The sequence below is a fragment of the Felis catus genome, chromosome C1, assembly GCF_018350175.1.
Source record: "Felis catus isolate Fca126 chromosome C1, F.catus_Fca126_mat1.0, whole genome shotgun sequence".
Classification (NCBI taxonomy): Eukaryota; Metazoa; Chordata; class Mammalia; order Carnivora; family Felidae; genus Felis; species Felis catus.
The window spans coordinates 75,674,115-75,695,431 of record NC_058375.1 but is presented as its reverse complement, the minus strand read 5'-3'; positions in this window follow the sequence as shown (position 1 = coordinate 75,695,431).

The window sequence follows — 21,317 nt, the reverse complement described above, 5'->3', positions numbered from 1 at the left end:
GAGCTGGAGCCAAAAAGCCCATGAACATGACTAAAATATCGTCAGTCATGCAGCACCCTAGGGAGTCTCTTGGAGATTACTATGAAAGATTATGTGAAGCATACCATGTATACACCCTGTTTGAGCCTGAAGCACCAGAAAGTCAACAGATGGTAAATACTTCTTTTGTGGCACAGGCTGCCCAGTTATCAGAAGAAAACTCCAGACGTTGGAGGGCTTTGCTGGGATGAATATCACTCAGCTGATTGAAGTCGCCAATTGTTTCATGAACAGAGAAGTCACAGACTAAAAAAGAAGGCCACCCTTCTCACAGCAGCACTAAAAGAAACAGATGCTGCAAAGATGGGAAGACCCCAACTACCAAAAGGGGGGAAGCCCAGAGTCGCCTTAGCAAGGGAGCAATGTGCATACTGCAAAGAGAAGGGACACTGGAAGAATGAATGTCCACATTGAAAGGGGCCCTCAAAACCCAGCCGATATCAGGAGGAACCTCGAGGTGAGAACCTTGTTGGTCTGGCTGGGGTAGAATTGGACTGAGGGGGACCAGGCTCTTTCTCTCTTTGCCCCCATGAGCCCACAGTCGAAATGAAGGTAGGGAGCCGAACAATAACTTTAATGGTTGACATTGGGGCTGAATACTCCATGTTACTTCCCTGGTGGGCACCCTTAAGCCAAAAGATGGCAACCATACTTGGGACTACTGGGACATGGGCAATGCAGCAGCCCTTCTGTCAAGCTCGACAATATGAACTTGGGGGCCACAATATGAACTTGGGGGTCTGGCATGAGTTCCTCTACTTACATGACTGCCTGATTCCTCTCTTGGGCCTGGATCTGCTCTCCAAACTTGGGGCCCAGATAACCTTTGAACCCACTGGACATACTAGCCTCCAATTAAACCCAAGGCAGAAGGAAACCCTGGTCTTGGCGATTACCCTGCCAAGGGAAGAAGAATGGAGACTGTTCTGTGCCCAGGCCTTACCCTGTAGCCCATCAGAATTCAAGCTTACATTCCCCTCCATATGGGCTGAAGATAACCCACCTGGACTAGCTTGGAGTTGGACCCGCATCATTGTTGACCTGATCCCTGGAGCCCAACCTCAGAGACAAGGCAGTACCCTTGTAGAATGGGTATACAAGAGCACCTGACCAAGCTCAGAGAAGCAGGTATTCTAATTGAATGCCAATGGGCTTGGAATACCCCACTCTTGCCAGTCAAGAAGCCAGGAGGAGGATACCGACCAGTACAGGATTTGAGGCCCATTAACAAAGTGACTGTTTCCTTACACCCAGTGGTTCCAAACCCATATACTCTCCTCAGCCAAATTCTGGGGTCAGCCAGATGGTTTACATGCCTCGACCTAAAGGCTGCTTTCTTCTGCCTCCGCCTGGCTCCTCAAAGTCAACCATTGTTTGCCTTTGAATGGACTGAGCCCATTACAGGGTACTAGATGCAGCTGACCTGGACATGACTTCCCCAAGGTTTCAAGAACTCACCCACTCTTTTTGGGGAAGCACTAGCTACAGACCTCACTGACTTTCTGAGGGAAACCACAGGGTGTGTCCTCCTCCAATATGTAGATGACCTTCTCCTTGCCAGCAACACCCAAGAAGACTGTATGAAAAGTACCAAGGCCCTTCTGCAGCTCCTGTCCTACTCGGGGTACCGGGCCTCTTGGAAAAAGGCATAGATTTGTCAGCAGCAGGTCTGATACTTAGGCTTCCTCCTCACAAAAGGAAAAAGAGAACTAGGACCGGAAAGGAAGAAAGTCATCACCACACTGCCACAGCCCCAAACAAAACAAGGCTTGTGTGAAGTTTTAGGGGCCACAGGGTTCTGTCGCATTTGGGTTCCCAGATTCTCAGCCATAGCGATGCCCCTCTATGACCTGTTGGGAGGGCCAGACCGGGAGCCCTTGCATGGACTAAGGAGGCAAGGGCTGCTTTCACAGAAATAAAGTTGGCTCTGGCACCAGCCCCAGCCCTGGGTTTGCCTGACATAGAAAGGCCCTATAAGCTCTTCGTACATGAAAAGGACAAAATAGCCCTTGGAGTGCTCACTCAAAGCATGGGGCCTTGGCAATGGCCAGTGGCCTACTTATCAAAAAAAACTTGATCCTGTGGCTTCAGGATGGCCACTGTGCCTCAGAGTGCTGGCAGCCACAGTCCTGCTCATCAAGGAGGCAGACAAACTCACGCTGGGACAAACACTTAATGTTAAGGTCCCACACGCGGTCATGTCCCTCGTGGGCACCCAAGGACATCATTTCCTCTCCAATTCTTGGCTGACACAATACCAAGGCCTTGTCTATGAAAACCCAAGGGTCACTCTTGAAACAGTAAGTACACTAAACCCGGCCACCTTCCTTCCCACGGAGGAGGGAGAACCCGAACATGACTGTTCGAAAGTAGTGGATGAAGTCCACACCAGCCACCCGGACCTCCAAGACCAGCCTATAACAAGCCAGGAGATCACCCTGTTCAGCAATGGGAGCACCTATTTACAAGAGGGCAGCGGAAGAGCAGGATACATGCTAACCACAACTTCCAAAGTTCTGGAAGCCAAGGCTTTGCCGGAAGGATGGTTGGCACAAGGAGCTGAACTGTATGCCTTAACCCAAGCCCTCATCCTTGGCAAAAGTAAACAAGTTACCATCTACACTGATTCCCAGTATGCCTTCGCTACTGTGCATGTACACAGGGCCATCCATAAAGAAAGAGGCCTCCTTACTGCTGCAGGGAAAACTATCAAAAACAAGGAAGAAATACTAAAGCTTCTTGAGGCCATGTGGCTGCCAGACAAGGTAGCTATCCTACACTGTAAGGGACATCGGAAAGGAGATGACCCCATAACTCAAGGAAATCACCTGGCCAACAAAACAGCCAGAGTGGCCGCCTGTGGTGACCCAGACAAAACTCCTTCCTACACTATGACTGTTGTGCCCCAGAGGGAAGCCTCCCCGCCCCTGTACACAAACAAAGAAAGAAGTTGGGCCTCGACAGAAGGGGGCACACTAAGCAAAGAGGGATGGTGGGTCATGCCAAATGGGCACATCTTTGTCCCATCATCTATGGGAAAACACCTAGTGAAGGAATATCACCAACTCACGCACCTAGGGAAAACTGCTCTAGAGTTTCAAAAAGAACTACTACATCAGCCAGCTGCCGGCATTATGCCAAGCTGTCAGTGAACAATGTGTAACGTGTGCCAAAAATAATGCTTGGTCTGCCCCATGGTCCCTGCCTGGCATGCAAAGGATGGGGGCCGCCCCTTTCGAAGACTTAGAGGTGGACTTGACTGACATACAACCAAATAAAGGATTCAGGTGCCTTCTTGTAATAATCTGCACATATTCGGGGTGGGTCAAAGCATTCCCAACCAGAACGGAACGAAGTCTCGAGGTGGCCAAAGCTCTTCTATGGGAGATTGTGCCTCAGTTTGGTCTACTCTTAACCATACACAGTGCTAACGGACCTGCATTTGTGGCAGACATTATATAGACCCTGACAAAGTCCCTCAACATTACCTGGAAATTGCACACTTCTTACGAACCCCAGAGCTCAGGGAAAGGAGAGTGGTTGAATCGCACCCTCAAGGAAATCCTGGCTAAGTTCCACCAGGAGGATAATCTCCCATGGCCAGATTTATTACCACTGGCCCTCCTGCGTGCCCTATGCATGCCTGGGGCACTGGGATTCTCCCCTTTTGAGTTATTATATGGGCACACCCCCCTGCCCCATGTTTAGGAAAACTCCCAGGAGACCTACACCAGATTGGAGACAAGAGAATAAGAGAACAGCTCCAGACCTTGAGGCAGTCCTAAATAAGTTACAGAGGTACACCACAGAAAGGGCCCCAATTTCCTTAGGGATCTCCATTCACCCTTTCAGCCAGCAGACTCTGTGTGGGTCAAAGATTGGAAGAGGGAACCCCTTAGACCACGGTGGACTGGGCCTCATACTGTTATTCTAACAACTCCTACAGCCCCTAAAGTTTCAGGTATCATCCCATGGGTCCATCACTCCAGAGTTAAGAAGGCCAACTCCGAAGAACCCACAACCTGGCAAAGTGATCCAGATCCAGTTAACCCACTTAAACTGACCCTCAAAAGGGAAACTGGTCCCTTAGACCTCCAGCCCTGCTCCAGCCACACCTTGGAAGCTGGCTGGCCTGCACACAGCAGAAGCTTGAGGAATCAACGTGTGAACCTAGCCCAGGGGTTTGGATGCAACTCTGCCAGCCCTTGCCCCTTACTGGTGCCATAGCCCTGATCTTACTTCTTACTGTTGGGCTGATAGAGACTGCACCAACAAGCTGGACATGGGACAAAAGACGCATGCTGGGTCTCACATACCTCCTCTGGATGGGAGGATTATTAAGTATTGCCTATATATTATGATAACCTCTCTCACCCTCACAACTGCCGCTTACCCACTTTGCCCCCAGAATTGTTATATGACAATAAGGGGGTCAAGGGTGTTCAGCGCCTTCACCTCCCTCCACAAAGATTGCTACAAGGGAAAAACACCCACTCTCTGTCAGTCACTTGGTGTCCCAAGGACTAAGTATTGGACCGTAGAGATAACCCAAAATGTCAGGAACCCATGTCAAAACAAGGGCCTCCAGAGGGAAGCGAGCTTGCTACACTTACCTTCCTCAATGGGGGATCTCAGACGGGGGAGGGGTACAAGACAGGGCCCTTCAAAAAGTTATAACGGATACCCAGGATAGGGTAATACAAGACATAAAGGCGACCACTCCCCCGGCAGCCTACCAAGGTTTGAACCTTTCAGCCCTCAATCAGATGCTTACCAATTCCCCACTCCAGCGTTGGGCCACACTACTCTACAAGTCCTCTATAAAATAGATAATCACACCCAAACCTACTGGATGTGCTTGCCCCTCAGCCAGAGGGCTTACTTAGCCACTCCCATCCCTTTGGCCTGGGAAGCTCCTGAAAATCTCAAAACCAACACCTCTGTCTTAATTGGACACTTGGGCACTGGGGTCTGTCTCACAAATGCCGACAATCTAATCTGTACAGTCCCTGAGGGTATGAACGGTGCCTCTCTATGCAGAAGAAATATAACCTTAAAGAGGAATGCAACCATGTGTTCAACCCCTGGGGTGTTCTATCTGTGTTCTAATTTGCCCTACCGATGCTTAGAGGCCAACTGGACTCAGATATGTTATTCCATCTTCTTAACCCCAGAGATATCTGTATACACTGAAGATGAGCTCCTAACAGTCTTTAGCCCCAAGTCCTGGGCTAAACGGGCAGTCCTGCTACCTGTCCTGATAGGAGCGGGAATTGTGACTGGAATAGGAACTGGAATAGGGGGCACAAGTTCATCCGTAGGACTATACCATAGACTATCTCAAGAGATAAATGAAGACATGGAACAGGTGGCAGGTTCTCTGGTAACCTTACAAAACCAAACAAACTCTCTGGCGGCAGTGACCCTTCAAAATAGGTGAGCCCTCGACCTCCTCACTTCAGAAAAAGGGGGACTTGCATCTTTCTGGGGGAGGAATGTTGCTATTTGTAAACTAGTCACGAATAGTTACAATTAAGGTTAAGGAACTCAAGGAAAGAATTCAAAGTAGACAACAGGAAAGTATCAATCAATGGAAAGGATGGGATCTCTCCGATTGGGCATCCTGGCTTCCTGCCCTGGCGGGGGCCCCTCCTCTCCATAATTTTACTTGTATCCATCGGCCCCTGTATACTGAATGCCGTGGTACATTTCATTGAAAACACTGTTGCTCGCCAAACTACTGCACGTATCTTAGCCATCCGGGAGTATCAACCTGTAAAACTGAAAGGTGATGTCTACCAAAAAAATTTTTTTAAAGGCATCAAAGGGGGAATGTTGGAGAAGTGAATAAAGTATGCCAAAGATGGCCGACGGGGCTAAAACAGACTCTGGTCTCTAGCTTAGAGACTTCTCTGTGTTCTTCTTCCTTTGTTTGCTGTGCACGTGAAAACCCCACAGATATGGAAGCTGACAACTATAAATTTCCCTTCCCACTTGCATTCTGGGCTCAGACCTTTGGAGAAACAGTCTTCTCTGAGCCCACCAGCATCAAATAAATCTCCGATCCACCAAGATCTCCGAATGCCACTTGCTTTTTCCACCAGCGTTCCAGCCTGGTTCCATAACAAAATGACAGAATAAAATAAAGAAAATACAGAAAAGAATAAAAAAAGCAAAAAAGCAGGGGTATGCATGGGAGTGTCAGGGCAGGACCAACAATTTCCCCAGTGATCGTTCAGTACAAAGGCCCTTGGCTTTGGCCTGAGCCTTCTGAGGTCAGCCTTGTCAGAGCCCAACAATGTTGTAATCTTTTAGTTAATATCATCGAAGGAGTGAGAATTTGGGGAACCTTGCCCATGGACCCATTTTCCACTCAATATGCTTACATCATTTGGTTTAGCAAGGAGTAGAGCTATTTCTCTAAAGCAAGAGCCCTGCATGGCAAATATTTTCTTCAGGTTCATTGGCAGTGGAGAGACTTCAAGAGGTACTACATGCCCTGCCCCACCACCAAGCCCCATTGTAGTTCAAGTGCTAAATAGTTAGGTGCTGTATAAACATCAATTTAGATAGCACCCTGCAGCAAGCTCTTCAGAAGCTGCTATAGTTTTGTAAATAGAGTATGCATGAACCTGGTCTCTCTTTAGTAAGTGACCATGTGATATTTCTTAATAAGAACAAAGTGAAGGAGGGTTGACAGACTAAACCTACTCATTGTTAGGTGTGATAAATGCTTTCTTCCTCCACTGAAGATGTTTAATGAAGTAGATTATAGAAACCATTTCAAATCTTTTTTTTTTTTTTTTTTTTTAAGATTAGGTGAAAGAGAAATTACCATCCAGTAAGAATAAAATTCCAATGAGATGGTAAGTTAGGTATCTAACTAAACCCACGTATGTCAGGGAACATGTAGTGGGGAGTTAGAAATCACTTTTTCTTGTCTTGTTATTTTAAAATACATTAGCAGGGGCACCTGGGTGGCTCAGTTGGTTAAGCCTCCTACTCTTGATTTCACCTCAGTGCATTATCTCATGGTTCATGATTCATGAGATTGAGCCCCACATGTGGCTCTGTGCTGACAGCGTGAACCCTGCTTGGGATTCTCTGTCTCCCTCTATCTGCCCCTCCCCCATATCAAAAATAAATAAATAAACATTAAAAAAGTAAAATACATTAGCAGATAAGTAACCCTCTCCATAGCACTCATGACTCCAAATAGTGTGCCATTCGAATACCACAGATATATTTAAAAATGGTGATTTTAATCACAAAACAGCAACTCTCCTATTCTCCTAAAACAGATGTTATGATTTCAGACCCAGAAAAACCAGTGCAATCTGACAAGCTAATAACTCCAATAACAAAATCACAAAGACCTCATTGACATATGAATATTGGGGGAGTTATAACAAAGACATTTGGGAGAAATTTAGATATATTCAAATGGAATATTTTCTAAACTTTCCTTTAACATATTACCAAGATTGGTAATATGATTGAATCATATTTTGAGTATCTTGGGTTTCACATTGTTTAAATTTGTCATGCCAGAATATTTGTTTAGCAGATGGCATTTCAATGTATTTTAAGGTTTCTTACAGCAGTTTCTAGTAGAACTTAAAACTAAATTGTCCTTAGGAAATGATTCCGTATCTCTACCCATTGGAATAAAATCAGAACTCATAGCTGGATTAAACAGAACCTGTGAAGCAATGGTACAAATGATTGATATGTGTTGCTAAATGACCATTACTAATGTTTAGTTCCTTACAAAATCAGACTGATCCATCATTCACTCTTATTTTTGTTATCATTTTGATTTTATGCTGCAATTAGGACAATGGGCAGCACAATAAGACCATAACAATATATTAAAACAATAATCTATACTTTGCCTACATCATTTTTCAGTATTTCTGTTATGTCTTAATTTTGTGCCATGGCAGTGAATTTTTATCTTCAAGGGCTCTTTAATGCCCACAACTCCAAAGTCAACTGTGACTGGAGCGGATAAGACCCTCTCCGTGCCTTCAATCTTATTTTTCCTCTTGCTAACCCTTGGGAGTCTGCCCCATTAAATCAATTCAAGAAGTGTCACTGGTTGATAATAGCTTAATATTCGCTAAAGTCAACAACCACAAAAAGTCATTAAACATCTACTATATCCTAGATGGAGTCTGTGCTTATATTTCATGTTATAACACACACACACACACACACACACACACACACACACACCCCAGGCAATTCTCCATGGAAGACTGAAATGTAACAATAACCTCATGATTCTGAATAAACCAAATATTACTAGCTTCCTGATGACACTATATTTTTATCTAGGAAATATAATAAACATTATACTCTTTTTCAAAGTCTACTGACATTGATGAATAAATATGTAATTATTGGCTTACAAAGAACCAAGAAGAGCTGTATCCCATTTTAGGCCAAGTATTCATAGAGGAGACAGAAACCCAGAATTATAAAACAGACTGATTAGGGGTGGTTATTTATTCTAAGCAAGGATATTTTACAGCATTCTTTTAAAGTGTAAACTCTGATTTCAACATTATTTTTATTATTTTTAGTTTTTAAATATTTATTTATTTTTCAGAGAGAGAGAGACAGACAGACAGAGCATGAGTGGGGAAGGGGCAGAGAAAGAGGGAGACACAGAATCCGAAGCAGGCTCCAGGCTCTGAGCTGTCAACACAGAGCCCAACGTGGGGCTCAAACCCACGAATCGTGAGATCATGACCTGAGCTGAAGTCGGAGGCTTAACTGACTGATCCACCCAGGTGCCCCTTAAACATTATTTTTAATAATTACATTTGAAAAATTCAATTTGTGTACTAACTTTAGGGATATACCCGTTAGCATTACAGCTACAAAGATTTAAATGTTTGAGCTACTTCCTGAAAAATACATCCATTTGGACTGAGTGCTAAATGTAGGTCAAATTACTTTAAAAAATTTTTTTTTTATTTTAGAGAGAGAAAGAGAGCATGAGAGTGAGAGAGAGGGGCAGAGGGGTATGGAGGGGGAGAGACAGAGAGAGAGAATGAGAGAGAGAATATATTAAGCAGGCTTCATGCTGAGTACAGCGCTGCCATGGGGCTTGATCCCTTGACCCTGGGATCACGACCTGAGATGCAACCAAGAGTCAGATTATACTTTTTCAAACTACTTTTTAATATTTAAAAACATTGTATTTGATTCTCTTGGAACATTGGGCATAGAGAAGAAGAAAGCAGAGGTAACTAATATTTATTTAATACTCTATTTTTCTAGATTTTATTAAATTTTTTTTAAGTTTATTTATTTTTGAGAGAGAGAGAGAGAGAGAGAGAGAGAGAGAGAGAGCATGAACAGGGAAGGCAGAAAGAGAGGGAGAGAGAGAATCCTAAGTAGACTGACCGTGTAGAGCCCTATGTAGGTCTGGAACACACTAACCACAGGATCATGACCTGAGCCCAAACCAAGCTTAACCAACTGAGCCGCCCAAGTGCTCCAATGTTTCCAGGCTGTTGCTGAGTGCTCTCTCTCTCTCTCTGTCCCATTTAGCATCAGAACAGTTGAGGTGAGTGTTCCTATCCTTATTGTGTAGATCAGGAAGAGAGCCACAAATAACCATGGTTATACAGCTAGTAAGGACCGGAAAGAAATTTACAGTCAGGTCCACTGGACTTCAAGGTTCATGCCTCTTTAAAAAAAAGAAAAAAAAAACATTTTGTAAAAATAAAAAATACAACTGAGAACCCCCCCTCCTTGATTTTGAAAAGAAATAATAAGTATTTTTTGAGTATCAAGGGCCAGATTGTTACACTCCAACTACATGTAAAACAACTTTTCTAGTTAGCTAGCATTAAGCCCTTGCAAATTATGGGTTTAGCCGCTTGAAAAAACAATGAAAATTTACCATGCATGAAGAAAACAATTCATTGGACCAATTATAGCCTACTGGCATATTAAATGCTCAGTTTTTATGAGTAAGCCATGCCAAATATAGGATCATTTTAGCTGTTGAAATCTGTCTTTATGTAAATAGATATCTGCTCTCATTGGTGCCATACTCAGCAATACAGATGGGCTATTTGTTGCACGGTGCCAGCCTGTAGAAAGATCTTAGAGTATCACAGATTGGTCTGCTGTTTGAGTTGGAATTGAACCAACCAGCATATGATGATTCCAGTCATCTATGATGATAGTCAGTTCTCTTCATTAGCATTCATTTTTGCTTTGGGGATTCAGCTCTCACACAAAGGGTGGGGATTCAGCCCTCACACAAAGGGTGGGTCCCTGAAAGTATCTGGTTTCCCTTTTCCCTATCACTGGCCTTGGGTATTTTATTAATGGGCATCATTTACTAGTTTACTAGTTTCAGATATTCTTAAATGCCATCAGTATACATAACTCTTTGTTCCTTCTTTATAAAAAGATCACAGGATTAAAAATCTTTAGCTTATTATGATGTTGCAGTTTATTTCATTCTTTGTATGGAGTGAGCACAGCCCATCTCTCAGAATGTGATGAAAACGGTTGCTGTGTGACTAAGCATTTTTCTTGTATGACTTTATTCTATAGTGACTTTCCTTTAATCCACCCTGCCTACTCTGGAAACTCATTCTGTTGTTTCTCTCAGAATTTTCAAATCTTTTGGAAGTAATAGATGTCACATATGCCACTTCAGAACTTCCATGTGTCCATATTCAAGTTAGGCTGTTTGCTACCCTTTTACCACTATGTGAATATGGACCATGAGGTTACTCGAGCAACTGAGGAACCTAGGCTATGAAATTACCAGTTTACCCTTTTCTTCACCCACCCTACCTCCAGGGAAAAGCTTGGAAAAATACTCATTAGGCATTTGGAAGTTCCGAAATGGAACAGATGTGACGTGTTACTCTGAATGGATCCTATACGCTAAAGAAAAGCAGAACATTCTATATGACATCCCGGTGTGGCAGCAGTACTGGACTCCGCCTCAGATCCTGCAAAATCTAGAAGCCCCAATGAGACACAGAGGATGACACAACTTTGGGGGGCACTTCAGATATCATCACATATGCTGCCCTCTTTTATATAAGCAACTATATTCTGGGTCTTGACATGGAGTCACTAGGATTTATTTATTCCTCGTTTTACTCCGTCATTCACTCAACAAATATTTATCGCTTATCTGTTGTGTGCCAGGAGTTATGCATACAGCTTAGAATCCTCTTCTCGGCATCATGGTGGTCTTTCCCCTCCTCTCTCCACACATATCAAGGTATCATTCAGTATTTGCCAAGCATTTGTGTTGTGCTAGGCACTGTGGTGGTTATTTTCATAAATACCTCTCATCAACATCTTAATCTTGCATGATCGATGCTAATATTCCCATTTTATAACTGAGGAAACAGAAACTCAGAAAATACTAGTTGATCTTCTCAAAGTCTGAGGTGGAGCCTGGCTGCTGGGGACCTTAGTTCTCTTCAGCTCCAAACTCAGCCATGCCACACATTCTTTCTCATTAGGTGGTAGAAAACCCTCCTGGACAGTGAGTTATAAAGTGCTTGACGTGCCAGACCAACAGCTTCCTGGAGCACTTTGGTCAATTCCAACGCCTGTCCAAGCAGGGCTAAGGTCGGCTTCCTTCCCTCTCCAGGGTTTTGGGAACTCGAGGTTCTTCTTTTTCTCTTGTGTCTCCTGACAAATGTTGCCCAGTAGCAGACTCAACTTTTTTTTTCCTCTTTATAGCTTTTTTTTACCTGTGTGAGAAAATTTGTTCTCACTTGTCTTTCCTCTTCCTAAAATGCACTTAGCCTTCTTCTATTCAAGGTTTAAGTTTCTCTGTGTCATTGCCTGGATCAGTTGGATGCCTTCCTTCCCTGTTGAATATGTATGCATTAAATTATCAATTTTCCTAGAAACTTCTACATGGTTGAGTCCAGTCTGACTTTTTCTGCTTAAGGGCAATTAATATTGGGCAATTTACCTAACCAGTATGTGCCTCAGTTTCCTCATTTGTAAAAGGCAATAGTACCTGCTTCATAGAGTGTTGTAAGAACCAAATAAAAAATACAGTAGTCACACAGTGACTAGAACTTAATAAGATATTAATAGATGTTAACTCATTCTTATCGAGATTCAGTAGAGCATGTCAATTATTTCCATTGGAAACAGGCTCATTTGAGCAGATAGAACCTGACAGTAAACCCACCCATGGGGGAGCTGGACCCTGATGGATATGCTTAGCCACATGTTTAGGTTTTGGGGTAAGTACACTTTCCAAGAACTACAGCTGGGTTCAGTTAGGCCAATAGTTGGCGACAGAACCAACATCGAAGTAGCAGGGAGTCCTGGGATTTGAGCAAGATACAACAATGAAGACTTGAGGAAGATTTATCAGGGGTTATAAAGGCTCACCTCCCTGGGCTGCTTTCTAGGACAGACCTCCAATCCTTCAGACACGAGCTTTAGAAGAAGTCTTGGAAAAGACAAGGAATATAGGCAAGGAATGAAGATAGGCAGAAGTCAACTGTAAGCCCAGGAGGAAGATACCAGAACCTGGGAAATCAGTGAGGGCTCAGATATCAGAGGTGGTGCCTACCACCAGAGTCAGATTCAGAACACAAGGAGCAACATGTAGCTCTCGGATGCGGGGCTGGGGTTGTCCTGGACCAAGCCTAGGGACCCAGGTAGCCAGGGGAGACCTGGATCCAGATCCAGTGATTCTGGGTGGGGAGAAATATAGAGGTGAGGGACCAGGCTGAGCTGGATCCTTTATAAGTCTATTATATTAGTGTATACTAGATTTATAAACTCTGAGAGTTTAGATACTTATGTATGTAGGTGTCTGGATGTGGTGCTTAATTAATATCTTATTCTGCTACTACTATGAAGGGTTGTAGAGATAATGAAAAATAGACGTGAAGATGATTTTTAAGCCGTTTTAAAAAAAGGTTTTTAAATGTAAGGCATTGTGGCCATTATTTATAATCACACTTTTTCATGATAGCAATGCAATTTTCCATTAAAATTTCTTTCAAAATTCAGCCTGAATAATATTTCCATTATAGTAAATATAACAGGTATATCGAATAAGCATGGTTTGAGGAATGTAATAAGAAAAGCAATTTTATTTTTGTCTCCTGCTGTCACTTCAAAATATATTCAATGAGATAAGTGTTTTCCCTGCTGCTAGATGAAAGCTCAAGGGGGCTTAATGACAGAAGGGCCCATCGTTGCTTTAACTTTCAAAACAGAGCTTGATTCAGAAATTAGTATGTCTAGTCCAAATTTTAGTTTTCATTTAAAGGTAAGACTTCCTTGCCCTCTCCCTCCCCCTTCTTTCCCTAGCTGCTTCCTAGCCACCTTGGCGGGGAGGGACTGTAGGTTGCTTTTCCCACCTAGGCAGCCTCAGGTCTCCCCTGAACATTACACTATAAAGCACAGAGGGAGAGACAAGGCAAAAGGGACCAGAAAATTCCTACTTCACAGGTACGTTCGTTCTTTTTCCTCTCTGCGTGGCTGATGTTTTCATCAGAGAGGAAAAGTCACCTGCTGGGCCCATCTGACCTCAACTCCCATGGGGTGCAGTGCTCTTCATTCTGCTGGTGACGGGCACTCCTTCTTAGTTTCTAGATCTCCAGCAGCCCAGCCCAAGCCCAGACTCTGTGAGGATCTCTTGCCCTCTGGCCAAAGTCATGGTTGAACAGGCAACATCCTGCTAAAAACATTGCCAGGATGGGCTCTCATTCATTCTCTGTTGATGAGCCAACAGCAGCAAATCTAGTAGTGTTCCCTGTCCTGACCGTCAGGCCAGTGGCCACTGCATCCCACCATAGTGTCAGGCTTGGGTCACATGCCAGCCCGGCGAGCATGGGTTAGGTCTCTCAGGGGCTCCATATAAACATTTCTTCACCTGATTTGAAGAAGGACAAAAATCTTTTCTTTTTTTTAAAGTTTATTTATTTATTTTGAGAGAGAGAGAGAGAGTGTGCGAGCACGAGCCAGGGTGGGGCAGACAGAGAGAGGGAGAAAGACAGTCACAAGCAGCTGTGCACTATCAGCGCAGAGCCTGACATGGGAATCGAACTCAGGAACTGTGGGATCATGACCTCAGCTGAAATCAAGAGTCAGATGCTTAACCGACTAAGCTACCCAGGAGTCCCCAAAACTCTTTTCAATAGGTGAAATTTGTTTATGATTCCACCCTTCCAGTCTACCCTCAACATTCTGTATCACCCAATTAGGTGAGGGGTTTTAAAAGTGCTATAACTGGTCCTCCTGATTTTATTTGAAAATGTATATATGGTCTGACATCTCATTTTGGAATCACATATCTATTGTAATAGATGTTTAAGTAACATTACTTCAACTTCCTGTCAACCCTCACCCCCTGCCTTATCAAAGACTCTGAGGCATCCATTAATAGCTACTTCAAGGCACTTTGGGCTCGTTGTTCTCCTCAGTGCCCACTGTCCAGGTCCTAAGCCACTCTCACGTTTTAGATTTTTGTTCTGGAAGCACCCCACTTCCAGATACCAAGACCTATAGCAGTTATCTACTGTGTAATAAGTGACTCCCCAATATAACAATTTTAAACAACAAATATTGGGGGACCTGGTGGTTCAGTCAGTTGATTGTTGGACTCCTGGTTTTGGCTCAGGTCATGATCTCATGGTTTGTGAGTTTGGGCCCCCAATCGGGTTCTGTGCTGACAGCATGGAGCCTGCTTGGGATTTTCTCTCTCCCTCTCTCTCTGCCCCTCCCCTTCTTGCTCTCTCTCTTTCAAAATAAATAAACAAACGTAAGAAACTTTAAAACAACAAATATTGGTTGTCTTACAGTTTCTGAGGGTCAGGAAACTTGGAGCTGATGGTTCTTTTTCAGGATCTCTCACATAGCTGTACTGAATTGTCAGCTGGGCTGCAGGCTATGGAGGCTTGGCTGGGTTGGGGTTCCATTTCTAAGCTCGCTCCCCTGGATGCTGGCAAGAAGCTTGAGTTCTTCCTTATACGGCCTCTCCACAGGGCTGTACATGACGTGGTTTCTCCCCAAGTCAGTGAGCCAGGACAGAAGAAGCACATTCCCAATGAGAAAGCTGCAGATTTTTTACACTCGAATCTCAGAAGTGAATACCTTCACATCCGTTCTACCCAAATCATTAGACATTAGTCCTTAAAATTAACATACACTCAAGGGGAAAGGAATTAAGCTTTACTTCTTGAAGGGAGGAGATTCAAAGAACTTGCGGGCATACGTTCAAAACCACTGCAGGCAACATGCTGACTGAAGAAGACAGTTTTAGATAGTTTTAACTTCTTTGTTTCCCCGTTGTCTGATTTAAGATGTAAAACATCTAACCCCACCCTCTAAAAAAAAAGACTTAATATTAGTTATATGAAGGCATTAAAGGAATTGATTACTAAATGTCACAATCTAGCTTAGGCAAAGAGAAAAGGAAAAAGAAGTCTTGTGTGTGCGGTTTAGAAAGCATTGACATCAGTGAATTGAGTACATTCTTGCATCAGCAGTGAAAATGGACAACTCCTACTGCTAGCTTTATCTGGTAGCTTCTTTCTTTCATATTTGTGCCTAAATAATATGTGGTCAAAGGGTTTTCATCACCTGCCTTGTCATAATTATAAGTACTTCCTCTTTGTTGACTTCTAGTTAACTTTGAACTATCAATGCATTACAACCTGAATACGTTTTCTATAGACAAAGTCTATGAATTTGAAAAAGATATAAAAATTATATAAAAACTATAATTAAATATTATTACAGATATGGTGTAGAGATGGTATATTTGTTCATTCCTTAGAGAGGTACAGAATTGTTATAGAACCTTGTCAGTTGTAATTTTCATTTGCATTTTTTATTCTCTTACATAGATGCAGAGCAGGGTAGTGTTAATCCAATAAATAGGTAACATTTAATGGCCAAAAAGGTTGGAATGGTTCTAGAACAGTTCTGTTGTCAAACATTGTTTTGGTAAGAACTGGAATTTACTAGAATTGAGGATAGGAGAAAGGAACGTATTCCAGTATTCCCTAAGATATTCACATGGGCTGTTTAAAATGTATACTCAACATCGGGTCCTAAAAAAGGAAGAGGGCTATTTATCAAGTAGAGTCAACAAACAGGAAGAGTACTGTCATTGATTGCTTATTTATCTTTTTTAAAAACATGTTTATTTATTTGTTTATTTTGAGAGAGAGAGAGTGAGCAGAGGGAGGGGCAAACAGAAAGGAGAAGAGAGAATCCCAAGCTGTCAGTGCAGAACTTGATGTGGGGCTCAATCTCACAAACCATAAGATCACGACCTGAGCTGAAATCAAGAGCTGGATGCTTAACTGAGTGAGCCACCCAGGGGCTCCGATTGCCTATTTTCCTTTATTTACCCTCCTCGGTCCGGGACAGCAAATGGTACAGGATTTGGAATGGTTGCAGCTAGTGATGAGATGATGTTAGTACTTGTAGCTTATGGCCACAGATTTCAACACCTGGGAATGAGCTATTCTGCACCTCACAACGCCCTCTTGTGGCCAAAGTTCAATCATCTTAATAGAATTTCTCTGCTTCTCACAGATCCTTCTTCCAAGTTACACCAGAAATAAAAGATTGTTTCTCACTGTTACCTACTCCTACAACCAACTCATTAGAAGTGGGAACCTAGTTATTATAGGTTCACATGCTTTATGTATTCAACAGTTGTAGGAATCAAGACATTGTTGTCATCATTGACTGTTGTATTGTTAGTATTGTTTTCTTGTACCTGGATTTCATAAAAGAAATCAAGCTTTATTCTCTTTTTTTTTCTTAATTGATGATACTTATAAGCATAAATTTAAGAAATCACTATATATGTATGTTGACAAAATCATAATCTTATAAGAAATAATAACATTAACAAAAATCTCAATAATTGTCACGAATCATTCCATTATCACGATATTTTGATATATATGGAACAACCTACAGCTATCAGAAGTAAATAATGTCATTAGAAAAGTAAAGATGTCTGATGGTGATTTGAAATAGTAAAGGGGAATTTCCTAAGTGTCAAAGTTAAAAGTCTGTAATGTGCTCATTTACTAAGAAGTTTCTATGATCATCATAGAAAATGTTATATATTGTCATTAACATTTTGTCAAATAAAAATTTTTTATGAAGCCATACTTTCCACTGAAGAATTATAATAAATAAAAATAAAGGAATACTTTGTCTCATATTTTCCCATATTGCCAGCTTTTAATTAAAGAAGGTAGAATTAAGTATTGACTTAATTCAGAAAAGTGAACAAACTATAAGTTTTCAGCACAATAAACTATCACAAAATAAACTCAGCTGTGTAATTACCATCCAGGTCAAAAAACAGAGTATTATCTTCATTTGCCTCCAGTCAATGCTTCCTTCCTTCCTTCCCAGGAATATACATTATCCTGACTTCTAGCATCATTTTTGCTGTTTGATGACTTTATATGAAAGGAGTCACACAGCATGTACTCTTTAGTGTTTGGCTTCTTTTGTTCATTGTTGTATTTGCATGAATCATCTATATTGGGATGAGCTACAGTTCTTCAATTAAAATTTTTTTTTAATGTTTATTTATTTCTGAGACAGAGAGAGACAGAACATGAGTGGGGGAGAGGCAGAGAGACAGGGACACACAGAATCAGAAGCAGGCTCCAGGCTCTGAGCTGTCAGCACAGAGCCCAACGCGGGGCTCAAACTCACGGACCGTGAGATCATGACCTGAGCCGAAGTCAGATGCTCAACCGACTGAGCCACCCAGGCACCCCCAGTTCTTCAATTTTAATTGCTATATATATATAGTATGTCATTTTATGACTATATTTATTATAGTTATTCACTTAATGCTGGTAGATATTTGAATTATTTCCAGTTTAGGGTTAGTAGAAACAAGGATGTTATGAATACCCTTGAGCATGTATTTTGGTACACATACACATGCATTTCCATTGCCTATAAATCTGGGGGCAGATTGCTGGCTTCATGGGCATGCAACTTGTCCACTCCCATGGGGTGCTGTGCTTGCTCCCAAGGACTCTGCACTTGGTTTAAGGCTCTTGTTGTTACTATCTTGAAATTCTTAATAATTTTACCTTGAAACTTGGGTTTTGTCACTGAAGTTTGTTGAGATAATGAGCATGGGCATAAGCAGAGGCGAAGGGCACAATATGGGTGCTCCCAGCTCTGGGTGCCTTCATTGGCATATGGCCAATGCCCCACAAGCCTGGAATTCTGGGGAGTGATATTCATGGGGTTCAACAAGACTCAAAACGAGTCTAAGGTAAGTATGTTACATCTATAAACTACGAGCGGGGCACTGACAGCCTTGAGAGGCCGTGCTTTCTTTCGAATGAGAACTTGTATCCGATGCAGAAAGAAGGCAATGTCTTCTAAGAAACACAGCTTCCCTTTATTAGCCAATTCACTCTGAAAATGCTGACAGAGAAGGAAAGGGAAAGACAGGGCAAACTCTAGTTTCTTTTCCTCTTAGTCTTTCCATGGTGGTCAGTAAGCCAAAGGTAGAGACTGTGAGTGTATGGAGAAAGTGAATAGAAACGGCAGGGTTAGTTTTATGCAGTATCCACTGTTTTGGGTAGAATAAAATGCATGTGCTTGTATGGGCTATAAAATACAAGTTGGGAAGTTTTGGTGATTGCACATCAGGGTTAAATGTCCTGATACTTGTGCTTAAAACTGGCATTGCACAATAAGTTCAATGATGAAATTCATGGTAATCATTTAAAATTTTATTTTTTCTTCACTTAAAATGGCACTAAAAAGAAAATAACAACATCATGACATGCCAGACAGAATGTGGAAGAAAGGAAACATTTTTATGTTTTAGTAACTTTAACAGCACTTTTTTCCTCCTGTTATTTGAGCAACGCCTTGTATTTTTATTCTGCATTAGACCCACAAATTATGTAGCCAGCCCTGCTTTGTAGGGCCATTAGGGTATGCATGACTATTTTAGCAAATGGTTTTTCAAAGTGGTTGTACGAATTTACACCACACTTGAAAGAGATAAAAGTTCCTGTTGTGTCATAAGCTTGTCAGCACTTGATACTGTTGTCAGTGCTTTTAATTTTAGATATTCTGATGTGTGTGTTGCATTTCCCAGATGTTCAATGAGACTGAGAACTTTTACTATGTTCATTGGCCATTGGATATTTTTTCTTGGGAAGAGTCTATTTAAGAAAACCATTGTTTAACGTTTATGTATTTGAGAGAGAAAGAAAGAGAGAGTGAGTGGGGAAGGGTCAGAGAAAGAGGAAGAGAACGAGAATCCTCATCAGGCTCCCCTTTGTCAGCGCAGAGCCCAATACAGGGCTTGAACCCACAAACTGTGAGATCATGACCTGAGTCGAAATCAAGAATCGGATGCTCAACCAACTGACCCATCCAGGCGCCCCAAGAGAACCATTTTTAATTGATTTATCTGTCTTTTCTTATCAGTTAGGGTCTTCATATATTCTGGATGTGCACTCATATTTCCTGGGTTGAAAATATCTTCTACTTTTTTATTACCTTAACAGAGTCTTTTTATGAACTTAAATTCATCATTTCAATAGAGTCCAATTCATTAATCTTTTCCCTTTTGGGTTTTGCTTTTGGGGGCCTCTTGAAGGTGTTTTTCCCTATTCTCAAATCCTGGTATTTTCTCATGCTCTCTTCTGGAAGCTTTTTTACCTTTCACATATAAGTCTACAATCGATTGATTGATTGTAAAATTGATTGATTTTTGTTTATGGTGTGAGGCAGAGGTAATGGTTCAGTGTTTTCCACATTACTATTGACTTAATCCTGCACCAGCCTTTCTCATATGCTCTGCAGTGCTACTTTCAAAAAAAATTTTTTTTATTGAAGAATTGACATACAATATTGTATTAGTTCCAGGTGTACAACATAGTGATTTAATATTTATATACATTGCATTATGGTCACCACAATAAGTCTAGTTACCATCTGTCAGCATCCAAAGTTGTTACAATATTATTAACTATATTTCCTATGTTGTACATGACATCCTAAAGTCTTAATTCATTTTCTAAGTGAACGTTTTGCTTTTTAATCCCTTTCGCCTATTTTGTCCAAATGGGCAGTGCTACCTTTTGAACAAACCAAGGGTCTATGTATATGTGAGTCTGCTTTCTGACCCCTCTGATTTGGTCCATTGTTCTTTCTATTCTTTTTTTTTTTTTAATGTTTATTTATTTTGAGAGAGAGAGAGTGAGGGGGGTAGAGACAGAGCAGGGGAGGGACAGAGATAGAGAGGGAGGGAGAGAATCCCAAGCAGGCTCTGCATTGTTTGCACAGAGTCTGATGCAAGGCTCAATCTCACAAACCGTGAGATCACGACCTGAGCCGAAATCAAGAGTCAGTTGCTTACCAGACTAAGCCAGCCAGATGCCCCACCAGCTTGCTTACTCTTAAGTGTACATTGTACTCGTATCAAGTGGGAATTTGTCACTCGTTATCTTTTCAAATATTACTTCTGCCTTATTCTCTTACGTCTTTTCCTTTTCTGAACTTCAAGTATACGTTAGATGTCCCTGTATCCCCTCTCTCTCTTATATAATTTACTATATTTTTCAGCCTTTGTCTCTCTGTGATTTATTCCAGCTGTTTTCTTTTTTTTTTTCTTTTTTTTATTTTTTTTTAAATTTTTTTTTCAACGTTTATTGATTTTTGGGACAGAGGGAGACAAAGCATGAACAGGGGAGGGTCAGAGAGAGAGGGAGACACAGAATCGGAAACAGGCTCCAGGCTCTGAGCCATCAGCCCAGAGCCTGACGCGGGGCTTCGAACTCACGGACCGCGAGATCGTGACCTGGCTGAAGTCGGACGCTTAACCGACTGCGCCACCCAGGCGCCCCCCAGCTGTTTTCTTATGATCTATGGTCATTCTCACAAATCCCTCTTCAGCTGTAATCTAAGGGATTCCAATCTGCCCTTAACTTATCCATTGAGTTCTTAATTCCAGTGATTTTATTTTTTCTAATTCTAGAATTTCCACTCACTTAAAATAGTTTTTTATTGTGGCAAAATATACATAACACACATTTTAACCATTATTTATGTGTACAGTTCAGTGGCATGAAGGACATTCACACTGTCGTGCTCTCACCACCACCATCCATCTCCAGAATTTTTTCATGTTTCCAAATGGAAACTTCATACCCACTAAACAATGGCTCCTTATTCCCCCTTCCCCAAGCCCCTGGCAACCACCATTCCACTTCCTGTCTCTGGTT